The sequence below is a fragment of the Salvia miltiorrhiza genome, chromosome 1 (genome assembly GCF_028751815.1).
Source record: "Salvia miltiorrhiza cultivar Shanhuang (shh) chromosome 1, IMPLAD_Smil_shh, whole genome shotgun sequence".
NCBI classification, from domain to species: domain Eukaryota; kingdom Viridiplantae; phylum Streptophyta; class Magnoliopsida; order Lamiales; family Lamiaceae; genus Salvia; species Salvia miltiorrhiza.
Genome location: NC_080387.1, coordinates 31,918,256 through 31,938,711, shown reverse-complemented (window position 1 = coordinate 31,938,711; position 20,456 = coordinate 31,918,256). Strand labels below are relative to the sequence as shown.

Below are 20,456 nucleotides of genomic sequence, written 5' to 3'. Positions count from 1 at the left end.
CTGATCTCTCTGGCGAGGGTTTCGCTGACTCCTCTGGCGAGGACTTCGCTGATTCCTCTGGCGAGGCGCCAGAGGAATCGCGGCGAGCAGGGAAGTCGCCCCGAGCAGAGAATTCGCTGATCCCTCTGGCGAGGGTTTCGCTGACTCCTCTGGCGAGGACTTCGCTGATTCCTCTGGCGAGGGTTTCGCTGACTCCTCTGGCGAGGACTTCGCTGATTCCTCTGGCGAGGCGCCAGAGGAATCGCGGCGAGCAGGAAAGTCGCCCCGAGTAGAGAATTCGCTGATCCCTCTGGCGAGGGTTTCGCTGACTTCTGGTCAGTCGGATTTTATCCACTACAGTTTCGCTGACTCCTCTGGCGAAGACTTCGCTGATTCCTCTGGCGAGGCGCCAGAGGAATCGCGGCGAGCAGGGAAGTCGCCCCGAGCAAAGGAATCGCGGCGAGCAGGAAAGTCGCCCCGAGCAGAGAATTCGCTAGTCCCTCTAACGAGTGTTCCGCTGACTTCTGGTCAGTCGGATTTTATCCACTACAATATACAATTGCAGCAAAACGAAAGAAGAGGACAACCTAAGAGAAATCCCCATTCAAAATTTAAATTTGAAAGTTTCATTTGCAGTCGAGTTTGCTTAATTAACCCAGAATTCCAATTCAAAAACTAGAATCAAACAATTTCACCAAAATCGTAGGAAACAGTCAAGGAAGGAGATTGAGAAATTTACTACTTGGAATGGCTACTGTGAGACTGAGCTTCAATTCGAAAGTAGAGATTCAATTAGAATGCACCAAAACAGAGCTTCAATAAAATGATAGAATAATGGTTACATATAGAGAAATTATATATGAAATTAGATGAGAAATAAAAAGGACGCACCAAAATTTCGATTTCAAGCGAAGGAGATCGCGAGAGATGCTACTATGACAATGTCAGAGGAGATTCTATCGGAGTTTTGAGCTCGGATCAATCATTGGGGATTAAATTGAAGTTTGGAGATCAGAGTTTGAGATGAGAGATTCAATTCGGAGAAGCTAAAATGGAGAAACCATAAATTCACAAAATTTTCGATAGTTAAGAACACAAGTCTTTCAATAGTGATGGTAAAGTAAATTGAGTGCTTGAACTAAGCTGAAGCTTTTTGTGCTTTCCATGTCATGCTGGAACTAAGCTACAATTAAGCAAATTGACCATTAATATTTTATTTATTTAATTTTAGTACTTTGCATGTCATCGGTTTTGTACCCCTTTACCAAATAAATTGTGTATTAATTATTTTGAAATTCATCTAGAAATTGATGTTCTAGAATTTATAATTTTAGAGTGTGATATTAAATGTAATTAATTGTTTTAATATCAATACGTACATATTTCATATAATTTACCAAGCAGTAGGGGCATATTGCTATATATGAGTTAAAAAAAATTAAGTATAGAAGCAAGCGAGGGATGGGTGTGGGGAAGCTCTTTTTGCTTTTACCTTTATTCAATGTTCACTCAATTAACATTTTTTGCATCATTTTTATATGTAACAAAAAGATATTGTGACACCCATGTGTCATCAAAATATATTGTGACACCTATCAAATTTTACACAATTTACTATATTTTAAAGTGTAACAAATTTTATTTACGCTTTTTTATGTAACAAAAGTATATAGATACATGTGTTGATGTAACTAAATATTGTTACACATAAAAACGTCATAAATTTTATGACACTTATCTTGGTGTGACTAAAATAATGTCATTATTGGAACTTTTTTTTGTAGTGAATTGATAAATCCAGCTTTTTTTTATTTTATAACAAAGACACCCAGAGGGTGAGGGGTTAGACAAACCCCCAGCCAATAAATAAACCATCAACCAGTATCTCATACACGATGTTGCCAAAAAATGACAACGCCTAGCAGAAACAAAAAGGAAAACCGAAAATAAGCATACCAGAAATATAAAAAGATGTAGCCCAAGAGTGACTATATCCAGAAGACAAAGGAAACAAATTAAAAAGGAAACAAATGAAAACCAACTAGCTATCAACATGAGAACAAAATCTAAAGTTAGGATAACCAAGCTGATCCATCCTAACCAGGGCAAGAAAATGACGAGGAGCAGAAAAGCAATCAAAAGTAGTCAACGTCTGATATTGATGTCCTCTCATTGCCATAAAATCAACAGGCCAATTTTCCTCGCGGTGAATGTAAGTGAAACGGACCTGCCGATGCTGAGTAAGTAGACGAATCTAGGCAACAGAATGACGGATACTAGCATGACCGTGCTGCCCAGCAGACATGAGCAAAACGATTACCGCCGCATCCATCTCAACCCAAATATGAGTATAGAAGGTGATAGCCAACCTAAGACCCTCGAGCAGAGCGGCTAACTTAGCATCAAAACTAGAAGTGACATCATAGTGTGTGCAAAAAGCAACAATGAGGGCTCCAGTATGATCACGAATGACTCTTCCACCAGCACCTCGCTGTGTTTGTGAATCGAAAGAACCATCCGTGTTCAGTTTCACCCAAGGAGACTCCGGAGGGAGCCAGCGCCCTAAAGTGGACCGAAGAGTCCGTCTCACGGGAGGGGCTGGAGATATGAAGTTAACCGGGGGAGCACATCCTCGCCAATGAGAAACGGTAAGTTTTCCCGCCGCAACAAGAAGTCAAAGCTGTCGAACAACCTGTGAAATCACATGAGAAGCACGAAAAGGAGTAGCGTTGTGTTTACGACTATTTCTTTCCATCCAGATAAACCGCATAACTAAACAGGGAACCAAAAAGAAAATATGTCTCTTGTCCTCCCTAGGGAAGGCACGCTGTCAGTGACCTAGTCTATGTGCAATATCAGTGCTCGTGTGAGAAGGTGTGTGCACAGCAGGAAACCAAGAGTCAAAATGAGCCCAGACAATCAAAGTAGCCTCACTCCACAGAAAAACATGCAAACACGATTCAGGCTGAGGGGACACACAACAAAGACACATCAGAAAACCAAGAGTTGCAAGGAAAATGCCTCACGACTGGAGATGGGAATCAACAAGAAGACGACCAAAAAGCAGACGCCACAGGAAAATAGAAATAGAAGGAGTAAGTTAGTCACTCCAGATGTCAGCAAACAAAGTTTGTTTGGGCAGCCGTCTTCGGACAAGATCCCAATCAGAGGAAGCAGAGAACTCACCTTGGCTGGTCAGATACCAACACATCACATCCTCCGTCCCCATCACAATCGGCGTCCAGCTTAGAGCAGTAATCAAATCATCAGGAATATCATGCACAACACATAAATCATGCAAGCAAGTTTCATCACAAGAAAAGCCATGCCAAAATCACAAATACGGGGAAATGTGTGACCATTTTCGGGATGACAAGATGAGCTCAAAGGGCGATTCCCGAACCATATGTCATCCCTGAAACTAATCCTACCATTCCATATGGACCACATAATATGACAATGAGCAGACTCAGAAATGCGCATCATACGATGCCAAGTAGGACTCACATGCACAGTATAATGCAAACGCTGAGGAAAACGACCATGACAATACTTGGCCCACATATATCTAGCCCAATGAAACTCCTAAGCCTGAAAGCACCACCACATCTTAAAGATGAAAGCACGAACTAACTGAGAAAAGCAGCGCATGCCAAGACCTCCCACCGCTAAAGGCATGTAAATCTGCTACCCAAAAGAAATGAGCAATCAATTGCTCCCAATCATGGAGTACACTTGACTAAACTAGAAACACCTCTAGATTGACTTGCAATAGAACAAGGACATCCTAGCAGTGATAAGTTAACCCAATGTCGTCTCTCAAGGAAGATCTTTAAGGGCTATTAATTATGTCACGAGAAAGCAGTAAACTTGGATTATTAAACTAAAACTTATAATTAAAAACTTAATGTAAAATCGAACTTAGAATTAATCTAGGCGTAAAAACTCATGCATAAAAGAATTACTAAACCCTAGGCAAGATTAAACAATTAAAGTAAAGGCAACTTAAGAATTCAAATACTTGTAAATAAAAGCTTCTAATCTAATGAACATAAACTAAATTGCATAATTTAAAGGAAAGCATAAGCATAATGAAAACGCATAATTGAAATTGCATAATTGAAAGTGCAGAATTGAAATTGCATAATTTAAAGTGCAGAATTGAAATTGCATAATTGAAAGCAAAGCATAATTTAAAGTAGAAGCAAGTAAATAAACGTAAATACAAAATACCATAAACTTCTCGAAGGTGCAACCACTGTCACTTGATTACAAATCCGAAAAGAAAGCTAAACAAAACTAAACTTAAAGTAAACTAGAACAAAAAGTAACGAAAACTTAAAAAACTAAGAAAACTTGAAAAACCTAAGTCTTTGGCTGCCTAGCGGAAGAATGACTCTCAAAAGACGGAACAAAGATTAGGGCAAAGATTGATTATTACAATGAATATTTAGACCCTATTTATAAACTTCATTCCAACCCTAATTACCATCAAAATCGGCCTTGAAAAACTGGACTCTTTAAGATAAGCATCGTGCATTCAAAGGCAAGTCCAGCTGGCAGCGTGCTCTGCAAGTAACGCGGTAGCTTTGGCGAGAAATCGCCAGCTCTGGAAACGTAAGCGACTCTGGAGAGGTATGCCAGAGCTGAAAGTCAGCTCTGGATATGTTGACTCTGGAGAAATATGTTGACTCTGGCGCGTAAAGTTAGTTCTGGAAATTGTACGCTCTGGAAAAGATCGACTCTGGAATGTTCAGATCTGGAACTTTAGCTCTGTCAAGTCTTAGCTCTGCTCTGACAAGTCTGTTTTGCTCTGGAGAATTCAGCTATGATAGTGAAGTTCAGCTCTAGAGATGGTCAGCACTAACTATGGAAGTCAGCTCTGCTCTGGTACAGACCTATCCGCGCAGCTCTGCTCTGGACACCAGTTTGCACCTAAGTACGCAATTTTGACCAAAAATCTCCAAAATAACACTCTTCCATCTATAAAATCAGAATCTCCTGCAAAGCATAAAACAAATCGATAAACGCACCAATTTCCAGGATATTTAACTCAAAATAAGCACATGCAAACCCCTAAAATCAGAACAATTAAGCATAAATCAACACTCTGCAAGGGCTCCATAACCTGCATGATATGGAGGGGAATCGCACTAAGAGTACTCCGAATCAGAGCCAAGCGCCCACCAAAAGAGAGATGGCGATGAGACCAACCGTTGATCATATCCGTCAACTTCTTTCTAACACCAAGGTAGTAAGAAACATGACGATAACCCTGAAAAATAGGAACACCAAGGTAGGTGAAAGGCAAAGTACCACGTTGGAATCCACCAAAGAAACAACTCTTGCCATTATTTACTTTCTTCCCAGAGACAGCAGAGTAGTGATCAAGGCACTCCACCAAGTGCTGCAAGGACTCAGTCTTCGCTTGCGTAAAGAGAATAATTTCATCCGCATAAGAAGGATGGAAAATAAGGAAACCCCTGTAAGGCATCCTATACATCATATCTCTCTGCCCAATAATCAGTCGATCTAAGATCCGGGATAAATAGTCAGCAGCTAGAACGAACAAAGAAGGAGAGAGCGGGTCACCCTGTATGAGCCCATGAGTTGACTGAAAAAAACTTGAAGGGTTTCCATTCACAAGAATAGAAAACCAACATCGACTGATACACCGCTCGATAAGGTTCAACCACCCTGGGAGAAAACCATCCGCTGAAGAATCTGAATAAGAAACGGCCACTGAACATGATCATACGCCTTAGCCATGTCAAGCTTCAACATTCAGAGTAGGCACGCACTTATCTAAATCCTGAATCATCTGCTGGGCAAGCAGAAAATTATCAATCAACAATCTGCCCTTCATGAAACCACTCTGATTTGGGGCCAACAGCAAAGGGAGGAGGGACGCCAAACACGAGGTCAAGATCTTAGAGATGATCTTGTTGGTAACGTTGCAAAGGCTAATAGGACGGTAGTCAGCCCAAGTCTTCGGATTCGTCTTCTTAGAGAGCAAGACGATGGTAGTGACAATGAAACTACGGGGCATAAAACCACTAGTATAGAAATCCTGAACCGTGACATGCACCCGTCGTGCGGTGCGGGAAAAATACTTGTGTATGCCTAGTACAGACGATACACGCTCCTACGTCTCACAACAAGAACTCAGTCTTAGTGGCAAGTGTAGGGTCGAATCCCACAGGGAGTGAGGAACTACTTTGTTCTCCAACGACAAACTGAGGTGTCACAAGTCTCAATCTGTATACTCTGCACAAAAAATTAACAAGATCAATAATAACAAATGGGTGAGGTTATTCGGTTAGGTCATAACTGTTGTCAACATTCTTTTCGGTCATAGGCATACTGATAATCCGTCCATGATCCATATAAACCCAAGGCGTGGCCCAAAGACATTGGGACGTTTCAAGGGGTTATACTTCACATTTAGGATGGTTGATCCCATTGTGGTCACTTGGTCCGAAGGTCACACAATCCCCGGTCACAAGGCAGTGCTTCACTCCTCCTTAGATAGTAGTCATACCCGTTACTCACCAAGTATGACCCTCACCAACCTTCTCTCCCGAGGTCCCCAACTCTGCACTTTGAGTGACACATGCCTCCTGGACACAACCATTTCTGGCTTATCAGCCGACCAGTCATAGACATGCTACGGCGCAGAGATTGCCTTCCTCGTTTGATAACCATGGCTTTATGCCTCGTCACAGTTGATGGATAGTCTCTAGAGAAGCCCAAGACTGGAGAAGGACAGTGTATCCCATCAATCCTTTCCCCACCTTCTGGATCTACAACGCATTTTGTTGACACTGCTCAGCTACTCGGTCGTGGGTTTACCGGTTGTCACGCCCTGGTATACCCTGGCCTTTGCTTGACACGGACAACGTTTTACCGAACGGAGATCACCCGTTAGGCCCCTACTGCCTATGGTTTCGAACAGATCCTTCCAGAACCATGAGATTCAACCGAAAGAACAAATGCCTCACGAATGTTTACATGTTGACAACAATTATTTCCACCCCTAAAACCTCACCTAAGGAACTACTCACACATAGCAGAATTCATAAATGCGAAATAAATTAAAAACATCATGTAACAAAAGGGAAATACTTGATTAATAGGAATGATACCTACAGCCTCGAGCCTTGAATCTTGTTCGAATTGAAAGCTAAACGGAAATAGAAAATAATACTGGAATGTAAATTGTTTGGATGCCACACACGGCAGGATTAAAGTAATAATCTAAATAGAAACAGAGTTCAAGGGTGCCAAGAAGTTCTTTCACGCTGCACACATCCTCCTTTTATACTGCTGCATGGTAAAGGTCCAACCCCCAGCTGCGCCAGCTTCATATCTTCAACGAGATCTTCTTTCCTTCTTTAGCTCAATCCGTGATTGATCTGATTGAAGATAGCTTCCAGCTGCTCGCTGTAGTCAACCTTTCCCTTTCTTCCGATGCTTCTAGCTTCTTCCTTCTTCTTCTCTTTGCTTCCTCCAAATCCCCGAGATTTACTTTCCTTTTCTAGCTTTGGCTGTCTGCCTCTCATGGTAGTGGTCAGACGGATTGCTTCCTTCGGTTTGATTCATACCAGGTGGATTGCTTCAGGTTCCCATGCCCCAAGTTAGATTGGAGAGGTACTGCGGCCGAAGCTCCATGCTGGTAAACATGACATAGCAATTTGGGCTTGGTAATGCCCATTCCAACCACATTCTTTCCGTTTCCGCTCCACTGGACCTTCCTTTCTCAACAACTTCGTTTTCCCCTGGACAGACCTGAACTGACACAAATAAAGAGAAAAATAGAGCCAAATGGCCCAAAAGTCGAAGACGCATCAAACCGCAACCATCACATCAGTCCCCACAAAGTCCCAACAGTGCTGATAGAAGAGAAAGAAAAAGCCGTCCGGGCTAGAAGTACTATCACTACTGATCCCAAAAACCGCCTCATGAATCTCCGTCGCATCAGGAATAACACAAAGACCATCTCTATTGATCACTAATTTATTAGCAACAAATTACCGCAACTAACACGGTGCAATTGTAGCACAAATTAAGTAACCGAGTATCGTATCCACAGGGACTATTACAACGAATCACTCTAAGTAATCCTAATTGAACTCTAGTAATATTCAGGCAAACAAAAGAAGGACGGTTTAATTAATTAAAACGTAAATAACAATAATTAAAATCACTTAGGAAATATCAAGTATAAAAGACAACTGATCCTAGGGTAGTAAATTCATCAATTAAATCTACGTAATAAATCTATTAATCCTATGTACCAGTTTAATCCAGTTATGATGAGAGATCACTTAATTAATCAATTACTCTCGCTAGAGCAACAACGATCGTAGATTAGTAAATTATCTATCTCCGCTAGGTCTCAAGAAAATCTACTAACTCCCAAAAGTTCCTAAGAATAGCTCCCTATGATCCACCTATCTCCGCTAGGTCTCAAGGTTAAAATCATATCATACATTCCTGAATCCGCTAAACAGTTATCTCCGCTAGGTCTCAAACCGAATAGCTAAACATGCAAACTATTGATCAGATAATTCACAAGAAATCAAGCACCAGGAATTATGAATCATAAACTGGAAGGCACAAAGGTATTAACAAATTAATCATATAAATTCAATCAACTATTTACAAACCCTAGAATCAGCTAAAGGAAACTAGCCAGACATAGCAAAATAAAACTTAAACATAATTAAAAAGAACGCAATTGTAAAAACTGAATTAAATAAAAACTGAAGTAGCGGCTTGAATCTTCAATCTTGATCCAAACCTTAAAAACTAGAAAGCAATAAAATTCTAAAGCTAAAAACTAAAGTATGAATACTAGGGTTCGGGGTTCTCCTTTAACAGGTCAAAGGAAGGCCTATTTATAAGCTTCAGATTTCCTTTGGATCACCATAAAAGTTGCCATGCAAAGTAGAATTCTAATGGCAATAGAATCGTGTGAATTAAGGCAACTTTCCAGCTAGATGCGCACTCCGAAGAAACTCTCCCACTTGCGCCGACTTCGCAGCTCTCGCCAGAGGAATGGATGATTTCTCTGGTACTTCGTCAGCTCTGGTCAGCGGGGAATCAACTCCTCTGACATTTTCCGCTCTGGCTTTCTTCAGAGGAATGGTGACTCCTCTGAAATTGAGGCCTTGACTTCTCTGGCAGCTGGGACTCTCGGCAGAGGAATATGTGATTCCTCTGCTATGGCTTCTCTATTCCTCTGACTAGCGACTCCTCTGATTGATTTCTCTGGCGATTCCGCACTCGCTTCGATTTCTCTGACTCCAGTGAAATGGTGATTTCTCTGCTCTGGAGATGTCGGTTCCTCTGGAAAATGCTAGATTCATCCAAAACTGCATTCTTTCATCTCGAGAGCCTAAATCTCCTGCAAAGCATAAAATACACCATAAACGCACCAAATTCCAGAAGATTATCTTTAAACACGCACATTCAAACCCTTAAAAATAGTGTAAATTAAACATAAATCAACTCCCCCACACTTAGTCTTTTGCTTGTCCTCAAGCAAAATCTATATGAATCCTAGGAAGAGATTGATTTCAACAATGTAAATTTCCATCCAATCATTCACAAAGTCAATTCAAAACTTTACAATCAACACACATCTCTCAATCATGCAAGTAACTTAAAGTTTAAGCAACAACACAAGAGTAATGCAAGTAATTCGATCAGACCCAATTCTCCGCTAGAAGTGAATTCCCTAATGTGATCACCTTTATAATCAATATCACCATTTTTCACACTTTGTGTGCTTGAGATTTTTTTTTTCGACAGTTGAGCCATAATTCATGAAATAAAACTATTTGGATGTAATCCAAAGTCTTTTCACGTGGTTTCCCATGCTCATAGTTAAACTAGAGGAGCAGAGACTCAGAGCTATCGCATTTCAGAACAGGCCAGATGTTTCAGAGCTGGCAATTTTTGAAGTTGGCAATTCGTCCAACATTTTTCACATTTCACAGATAAGATACGATCGTAGGCAATCACAATGACAACACTCCTTCTAGCATCTACCGGACAAATCACGTTTTACTAACTTACAAAAGTGTTGCAACAAAACTCATAATTCTTTGCACAATCAAGAAACATATATCAAAGGTAAAACAAGAATATCCTCCATTCATTCACAAACCCGAAATTCACATCGAAAACCATCTTCTCTTCCACATATTCATAAAAATTAGCCAGATTCGAGACCAAAAACTAAGCATAGAAAAATCAATTTCGCCCAATTTTTGAAAAATATAAGCATAGAAACACCCCCCCACACTTAAAGTATGCCATGTCCTCAGGGCATAAAAGAAATACAAAGAGTATAGAAAACATCCCTGATTATTGGCATTGGAACACTGAACCATCGTGGGTGGCGGTGAAAAGGTGGGCTTTGCGGCCTTGGTCAGAGTAGAGAGTGGCTGCACTGGACAGAGCAGCGAAGTGAGTGTATCGCTGGCAGAGTAGCGCTTAACGGGGCAGCGAATTGAGTGGCTCCGCTGGATATGTGCAGCGTGGAAAAGTGCAGTGAGGAAAATGGCCGCGCTGGAACATGAAAACCACCAGAAATCTGGCAGAGAACACCTGCCCCCAAACTAAACAAAGAAACAAAAGGAGACAAAAAGAAACAAAACTAAACAGAAAGAAAGGAAAACAAAACAAAGAAAAACAATTGGGTTACCTCCCAACAAGTGCTTAATTTAACGTCTAGAGCTCGACGATACCTCAAACTCATGGGTCATTGAATTTGACAACTTCAAGACCACGATCCACGTTTGACTTGAAGTATGGTTTCAGACGATGACCATTGACAGTGAAAGTAGTGCCATCAGCGGCAAACAACTCATACGTCCCATTCCAATTGCTCTTATGCACCACATATGGCCCTGTCCATTTTGATTGTAGCTTGCCAGGAAACAAACGTAATTTCGAGTTGTATAGGAGTACCCCATCTCCTGGCTTGATTTCCTTGGTGCGGATGCTTAAATCATGGAATTTCTTGGCCCTCTCTTTGTAGATGCGGGAACTTTCTTAGGCCTCATTCCTCCATTCATCCAGCTCTGTCAATAAATCGCGCCTTGTATGGCCAGCCTCCTTAAACTCCAGATTGATTCTCCTCGTCGCCCAATATGCCTTGTGCTCAATCTCCACAGGTAAATGACATGACTTGCCGAAGACGAGTTGATAGGGAGACATACCAATCGGAGTTTTGTAGGCAGTGCGATAAGCCCAAAGAGCATCATCCAAGTGTTTTGCCCAATCCTTCTTGTTGGCCACGCTTTTTTCCAAGATTTGCTTGATCTCTCGATTAGCCAACTCCGCCTGTCCATTAGCTTGAGGATGATATGGAGTCGTCACCTTGTGCTTTACTCCGTACTTTGCCAACACGCTCGCTAGTAGCTTGTTGTTGAAGTGCGACCCCCCATCACTTAGCAACGCTTTCGGTGCTCCGAACCGAGTCAAAATATTCTTTTGCAAGAATTTAATGACTACCTTGGAATCATTGGTGGTAGTTGGGATCGCCTCCACCCATCGAGACACATACTCTACAGCAAGCAATATATAGGAAAAACCGCAAGAAGCAGGGAAAGGACCCATGAAGTCAATTCCCCAAACATCATACAGCTCCACCTCAACAATGACATTCTGTGGCATCTCATCCCTCTTTGTAATGTTGCCCATGCGCTGGCATCGATCACAAGACTTCACGAAAGCATGGCAGTCTGCGAAAATTGAAGGCCAATAGAATCCACTATGTTTTACCTTCATGGCAGTGCGGTTGGCAGCAAAGTGGCCTCCACTAGGTGAGCTATGGCATTCTTTAATGATCTTGGGCCATTCATGCTCTCTAACACATCGCCGAATAAAACCATCGGCGCATCTCCTGTATAGGTAAGGATCCTCCCAATAATAGAACTTGACATCATGGAGGAACTTCTTCTTTTGATAGTGCGACAACCCCTCGGGAAGGGCTCCAATAACCAAGTAATTACTATACTTTGCGTACCAAGGATCCTTAAATAGCATCGCCCAAATCTGCTCATCTGGGAAAGACTCATTGATGGCCATCTTCGGATCATCTCCTTCGATTGGATTCTCCAATCTAGATAAGTGGTCGGCTACCACATTCTCACACCCCTTTCGATCACGAATCTCCATATCAAATTCTTGAAGCAACAAGATCCATCGAATCAATCGGGGCTTGGAGTCCTTCTTTGTGAACAAGTAGCGGATGGCGGCATGATCAATGTAGACAATTGAATGAGTTCCAATCAAATAAGAACGGAACTTATCAAATGCATACACCACAGCTAGCAGCTCCTTCTCCGTGGTTGTGTAATTCCTCTGAGCAGAATCCAAAGTTTTACTAGTGTAGTAAATTACCTTGAATAACTTGTCTCTCTTTTGCCCCAACACAGCTCCCACGGCCCAATCGCTAGCATCGCACATCAACTCAAATGGATCACTCCAATCCGGCGTGATCAACATTGGCGTAGAGTTCAGCGCAGCTTTCAACTTTTCAAAAGAAGCGCGGCATTCATCGGTGAAGTCAAACTTCACATCCTTCTCTAGTAAAGCACAGAGTGGCTTGGACAGTTTGGAGAAGTCTTTGATGAAGCGCCTATAAAATCCTGCATGCCCAAGAAAACTTCGCACTGATTTCACAGAAGTAGGCGGCGGCAACTTTTCAATGGCCACGATCTTAGCAAGATCCACCTCCAATCCTTGGGCAGAGACTCTATGCCCCAAAACAATTCCCTCACGGACCATGAAGTGGCACTTTTCCCAATTGAGCACGAGTGCTGTTTCTTCACATCGCTGCAACACTTGAGCTAGATTGTCCAAGAAATTATCAAAAGAAGATCCAAAGACAGAGAAATCATCCATGAATACCTCCATGATATTTTCAATCAACCCATGGAAAATTGCCATCATGCAACGCTGGAAAGTGGCAGGAGCATTGCAAAGACCAAAAGAAATTCGCCTAAAAGCATAGATGCCATAGGGACAAGTAAACGCGGTCTTATGCTGATCCTCCGGGGCTATCATGATTTGATTGTAGCCCGAGTACCCATCCAAGAAACAATAGTACTCATACCCTGCCAAACAGTCATGCATCTGATCAATAAACGGCAACGGAAAGTGATCCTTTCGTGTGGCTGCATTCAATGCTCGGTAATCAATGCATACGCGCCATCCTGTGACCAGCCTCGTTGCTATGAGCTCGTTTCTCTCATCCTTAATCACAGTCATGCCTCCCTTCTTAGAGACAACTTGCGTGGGACTCACCCACTCACTATCAGAGATGGCATAGATAATGCCGGCATCCAACCACTTCAGCACCTCTTTTCTCACCACTTCTTGCATAGCCGGATTCAGACGTCTCTGCGGCTGCACCTTAGGCTTGTATTCCTGCTCTAAAAGAATACGATGCATGCAAATAGAAGGACTAATTCCTTTGATGTCAGAAATAGACCATCCTATAGCAGACTTGTATTTCCTCAAAACTCGCATCAACTTTTCCAATTCCAACGGAGATAGATAGGCAAACACAATAACAGGAGAAGTTTCATTTTCACCCAAAAATTGGTACTTCAAGTGCTCTGGAAGTTGTTTCAGCTCAATTTTGGGTGCGGCCGCTGGCCCGGCTGATCCCTCTGGCCTTCTTGATTCCTCTGGCCCGGCTGATCTTTCTGGCGCAGAGAATTCTTGTTCCACCAACTTCCTTCCCCCATCCACATGTTTGCAAATATCTATGTAAGGTACAGGGTCGATGGGATGTCTCTCTACAGCCTCCAGCTCTGCAATATAATCTAAAATCTCATCACACGCCTCGTCTAGATTGGAGTAAGGGTATAATGATTGTGTGATGCACTCCTCCAAAGGATCCTTCACGGTTGCAGTGGAATCCCCTACAGACTCGATTAAGTTGCAATCCTCGATTTGTAGTTCAGCTGGCTTCTTCATTGCATCATAGATGGATAGTGTCATCTTTTCATCATTGACGCGGAAAGTAAGATCTCCCTCTTGAACGTCTATCAACGCACGTCCCGTAGCCAGGAACGGACGTCCTAAAATCAATGGAGTATTCTTGTCCTCCGGCATGTCCAAGACTACAAAATCTGCAGCAAAAATAAACTGCTCGACCTGCACTAGAACATCCTCCACAACTCCCTTGGGATATGTTATGGAACGATCTGCCATCTGTAATGCAATAGAGGTAGGCTTGATATCTCCAATCTCCAACCGGTTGAAAATAGAGAGAGGCATCAGATTGATGCTTGCCCCTAAGTCACAAAGAACACGGGAGAAGTTCTGCCCTCCAATCACACAAGCGATAGTGAAGCTCCCTGGATCCTTTTGCTTTAATGGTAGCTTCCTTTGTAGCACTGCACTGCATTCCTCTGAAAGATTAATCATCTCATATTTCCCCAATTTTCTCTTGTTGGAAACTGCATCCTTGAGGAACTTGGCATAGCCTGGCATATCTCTCAAAGCATCAAGTAAAGGAATGTTGATGTGAAGCTTTGAAAACATCTCCATGAACTTGGCCAACTTCTGATCCATCTTTGGCTTTGCCAGGCTATTCGGGAAGGGTGCTACAGGCTTGTACTCTGGCCTGGGAAACGTAGGAGTAAGATTAGGCTTCTTAGCATCAGACGTTTTCGATGATGCCATAGAAGTTAACGGTGACTCACGCACAATCGTCTCCAAGTCATCCTCCTCAACAATCTCGACATTTATCTCCTTTCCATTCTTGCCGTCCCGCTGCTCTGCAGAGGAATGGTGATTCCTCTGCTCTGGCCGATCCCTCTGCTCTGGTTGATCCCGTTGCTCCGGATGATTCTGATACTGAGTCCCGCTTCTCAAGTGAATTGCATTACACGGATTTTTGGGATTAATTTCAGTGTTGCTAAGAAAGTGGCCCGGCTTGTGCTGTGCAGCTGCTTGGTTAGCCATTTGACCAACTTGATTCTCTAACATCTGCACCTGTTTAGAAAGTGCTGACACATTTTGCTCCATGTTGAACATTTTGGTTCCCAAGTTTGCCGAGTTTGTCTCCATCCCGGTGACCTTCACCAATACTTGCTTCATCATTTCCTCCATTGAATCTTTCTTTGGCTCATTGATGACTCCCCCACTAGAAACAGAAAATCCAGGTGGAGGCTGCAAAGCATTGTTGGGATTTGAATAGGAAAAATTTGGATGATTCCTATTATTTGGATGATACGGTGGATTTCCGCCCTGATGTCCTTGATAGTTTGGTCTATTGAATTGGTACTGCCGTTGGACATAATTAGCATCTTCAAAATGCGACACATCAGGTAAAATCGGCTGCTGAGGAATTTTAGCTAGCAGTGCCTTTCTCTCCAACTCATACTGCTTGTGAAGAGCTTCATATTTCTCCTTAAAATCATCTCTTTCCTCATTCACAGCTGCAATTCTTCTCGTGGAATTTCTGTCATTCGGCCATTGATAACTGTTGGAGGCCATCTCTTCTATCACACGATAAGCCTCCTTTGTATTTCTATGGAGAAGACATCCACCTGCAGTAGCATCCACCATACTTTTTGTCAGACCAGTCAAACCATTATAAAAGTGAATGATTTGCTGATCCTCCGTGAAACCATGTTGTGGACAGTTCCTGAGCAGCTCACGAAATCTTTCCCAGGCATCATGAATGGTCTCATCTCCTAGCTGGGAAAAGTGAGAAATCTCTGCAATGATTTTCTGAGCTTTAGAGGCAGGAAAGTATTTTGCTAGGAAAGCTCTACACAAATCCTCCCATCCAGTAATAGCACCTCTGTCCAGACTCTTGAACCACTCCTTCGCTCTGTCCCTAAGAGAGAATCCAAACATCTTCATTCTGATGGCATCAGGTGGCACTCCATTCTGCTTAATGGTGTCGCAGATATCTAGGAACTGGGTAATGTGAGCATGCGGATTTTCAGAAGCCGCTCCACTAAACTGCTCAGCTTGCACCATGTTTATCAATCCCGGCTTCAGCTCGAATGTGTTGGCCTGCACAGTTGGTCCCCATTTGCCTCCTTGAAATTGATCAACCCGAGGCTGATACATATGATTCAGTGGTGGCTCTGGCGGAGGAGCCCGGTTGCGCTCTCTCTCTTCGTCTAGCTGCCTCTGAAGGTGTGTCACGGCTCGCACAAGAGTTTCAAGATCCATGTTATTCAGTTGTTCTGCCATTGCTTGCTTCTTCTTTTCGCAATTGTCTCTTTTGTATTGCTTTTCGATTTCCAAGTTCAAAGGTACTAGATGTTCCTTTCCTTTGGATCTCGTGATCATACACGCCTGAGACAACAAACAAGAACAGAAATTTTAAAAACTAAAAATAAAATAAAATAAAAATTTATAACGCCTGAAATAATGCTTAAGTCTAATCAGAAATATTAAAGTCAATTCTAAATAGTCCCCGGCAACGGCGCCAAAAAGTTGATCACTAATTTATTAGCAACAAATTACCGCAACTAACACGGTGCAATTGTAGCACAAATTAAGTAACCAAGTATCGTATCCACAGGGACTATTACAACGAATCACTCTAAGTAATCCTAATTGAACTCTAGTAATATTCAGGCAAACAAAAGAAGGACGGTTTAATTAATTAAAACGTAAATAACAATAATAAAATCACTTAGGAAATATCAAGTATAAAAGACAACTGATCCTAGGGTAGTAAATTCATCAATTAAATCTACGTAATAAATCTGTTAATCCTATGTACCAGTTTAATCCAGTTATGATGAGAGATCACTTAATTAATCAATTACTCTCGCTAGAGCAGCAACGATCGTAGATTAGTAAATTATCTATCTCCGCTAGGTCTCAAGAAAATCTACTAATTCCCAAAAGTTCCTAAGAATAGCTCCCTATGATCCACCTATCTCCGCTAGGTCTCAAGGTTAAAATCATATCATACATTCCTGAATCCGCTAAACAGTTATCTCCGCTAGGTCTCAAACCGAATAGCTAAACATGTAAACTATTGATCAGATAATTCACAAGAAATCAAGCACCAGGAATTATGAATCATAAACTAGAAGGCACAAAGGTATTAACAAATTAATCATATAAATTCAATCAACTATTTACAAACCCTAGAATCAGCTAAAGGAAACTAGCCAGACATAGCAAAATAAAACTTAAACATAATTAAAAAGAACGCAATTGTAAAAACTGAATTAAATAAAAACTGAAGTAGCGGCTTGAATCTTCAATCTTGATTCAAACCTTAAAAACTAGAAAGCAATAAAATTCTAAAGCTAAAAACTAAAGTATGAATACTAGGGTTCGGGGTTCTCCTTTAACAGGTCAAAGGAAGGCCTATTTATAAGCTTCAGATTTCCTTTGGATCACCATAAAAGTTGCCATGCAAAGTAGAATTCTAATGGCAATAGAATCGTGTGAATTAAGGCAACTTTCCAGCTAGATGCGCACTCCGAAGAAACTCTCCCACTTGCGCCGACTTCGCAGCTCTCGCCAGAGGAATGGATGATTTCTCTGGTACTTCGTCAGCTCTGGTCAGCGGGGAATCAACTCCTCTGACATTTTCCGCTCTGGCTTTCTTCAGAGGAATGGTGACTCCTCTGAAATTGAGGTCTTGACTTCTCTGGCAGCTGGGACTCTCGGCAGAGGAATATGTGATTCCTCTGCTCTGGCTTCTCTATTCCTCTGACTAGCGACTCCTCTGATTGATTTCTCTGGCGATTCCGCACTCGCTTCAATTTCTCTGACTCCAGTGAAATGGTGATTTCTCTGCTCTGGAGATGTCGGTTCCTCTGGAAAACGCTAGATTCATCCAAAACTGCATTCTTCCATCTCGAGAGCCTAAATCTCCTGCAAATCATAAAATACACCATAAACGCACCAAATTCCAGAAGATTATCTTTAAACACGCACATTCAAACCCTTAAAAATAGTGTAAATTAAACATAAATCAACTCCCCCACACTTAGTCTTTTGCTTGTCCTCAAGCAAAATCTATATGAATCCTAGGAAGAGATTGATTTCAACAATGTAAATTTCCATCCAATCATTCACAAAGTCAATTCAAAACTTTACAATCAACACACATCTCTCAATCATGCAAGTAACTTAAAGTTTAAGCAACAACACAAGAGTAATGCAAGTAATTCGATCAGACCCAATTCTCCGCTAGAAGTGAATTCCCTAATGTGATCACCTTTATAATCAATATCACCATTTTTCACACTTTGTGTGCTTGAGATTTTTTTTTTCGACAGTTGAGCCATAATTCATGAAATAAAACTATTTGGATGTAATCCAAAGTCTTTTCACGTGGTTTTCCATGCTCATAGTTAAACTAGAGGAGCAGAGACTCAGAGCTATCGCATTTCAGAACAGGTCAGATGTTTCAGAGCTGGCAATTTTTGAAGTTGGCAATTCGTCCAACATTTTTCACATTTCACAGATAAGATACGATCGTAGGCAATCACAATGACAACACTCCTTCTAGCATCTACCGGACAAATCACGTTTTACTAACTTACAAAAGTGTTGCAACAAAACTCATAATTCTTTGCACAATCAAGAAACATATATCAAAGGTAAAACAAGAATATCCTCCATTCATTCACAAACCCGAAATTCACATCGAAAACCATCTTCTCTTCCACAGATTCATAAAAATTAGCCAGATTCGAGACCAAAAACTAAGCATAGAAAAATCAATTTCGCACAATTTTTGAAAAATATAAGCATAGAAACACCCCCCACACTTAAAGTATGCCATGTCCTCAGGGCATAAAAGAAATACAAAGAGTATAGTAAACATCCCTGATTATTGGCATTGGAACACTGAACCATCGTGGGTGACGGTGAAAAGGTGGGCTTTGCGGCCTTGGTCAGAGTAGAGAGTGGCTGCACTGGACAGAGCAGCGAAGTGAGTGTATCGCTGGCAGAGCAGCGCGGATAAGTATATCGCCGGCAGAGCAGCGCTTAACGGGGCAGCGAATTGAGTGGCTCCGCTGGATATGTACAGCGTGGAAAAGTGCAGTGAGGAAAATGGCCGCGCTGGAACATGAAAACCACCAGAAATCTGGCAGACAACACCTGCCCCCAAACTAAACAAAGAAACAAAAGGAGACAAAAAGAAACAAAACTAAACAGAAAGAAAGGAAAACAAAACAAAGAAAAACAATTGGGTTATCTCCCAACAAGTGCTTAATTTAACGTCTAGAGCTCGACGATACCTCAAACTCATGGGTCATTGAATTTGACAACTTCAAGACCACGATCCACGTTTGACTTGAAGTATGGTTTGAGACGATGACCATTGACAGTGAAAGTAGTGCCATCAGCGGCAAACAACTCATACGTCCCATTCCAATTGCTCTTATGCACCACATATGGCCCTGTCCATCTTGATTGTAGCTTGCCAGGAAACAAACGTAATTTCGAGTTGTATAGGGTACCTCATCTCCTGGCTTGATTTCCTTGGTGCGGATGCTTAAATCATGGAATTTCTTGGCCCTCTCTTTGTAGATGGGGGAACTTTCATAGGCCTCATTCCTCCATTCATCCAACTCTGTCAATAAATCGCGCCTTGTATGGCCAGCCTCCTTAAACTCCAGATTGATTCTCCTCGTCGCCCAATATGCCTTGTGCTCAATCTCCACAGGTAAATGACATGACTTGCCGAAGACGAGTTGATAGGGAGACATACCAATCGGAGTTTTGTAGGCAGTGCGATAAGCCCATAGAGCATCATCCAAGTGTTTTGCCCAATCCTTCTTGTTGGCCACGCTTTTTTCCAAGATTTGCTTGATCTCCCGATTAGCCAACTCCGCCTGTCCATTAGCTTGAGGATGATATGGAGTCGTCACCTTGTGCTTTACTCCGTACTTTGCCAACACGCTCGCTAGTAGCTTGTTGTTGAAGTGCGACCCCCCATCACTTAGCAACGCTCTCGGTGCTCCGAACCGAGTCAAAATATTCTTTTGCAAGAATTTAATGACTACTTTGGAATCATTGGTGGTAGTTGGGATCGCCTCCACCCATCGAGACACATACTCTACAGCAAGCAATATATAGGAAAAACCGCAAGAAGCAGGGAAAGGACCCATGAAGTCAATTCCCCAAACATCATACAGCTCCACCTCAACAATGACATTCTGTGGCATCTCATCCCTCTTTGTAATGTTGCCCATGCGCTGGCATCGATCACAAGACTTCACGAAAGCGTGGCAGTCTGCAAAAATTGAAGGCCAATAGAATCCACTATGATTTACCTTCATGGCAGTGCGGTTGGCAGCAAAGTGGCCTCCACTAGGTGAGCTATGGCATTCTTTAATGATCTTGGGCCATTCATGCTCTCTAACACATCGCCGAATAAAACCATCGGCGCATCTCCTGTATAGGTAAGGATCTTTCCAATAATAGAACTTGACATCATGGAGGAACTT

The 20,456-nt window shown here is 42.1% G+C and overlaps 1 protein-coding gene and 1 non-coding gene across 2 annotated transcripts in view; both read left to right on the top strand.

Moving 5' to 3' along the window:
* LOC131020541 (uncharacterized) overlaps nucleotides 1-20,456 on the top strand; it is a 1,142,091-nt gene that overhangs the window by 978,423 nt on the left and 143,212 nt on the right. The gene's annotated exons all lie outside the window — the stretch shown is intronic.
* On the top strand, nucleotides 15,638-15,744 carry LOC131007348 (small nucleolar RNA R71). Its single transcript, XR_009096052.1, has one exon. It is a non-coding gene; the product is annotated as a small nucleolar RNA R71 (small nucleolar RNA).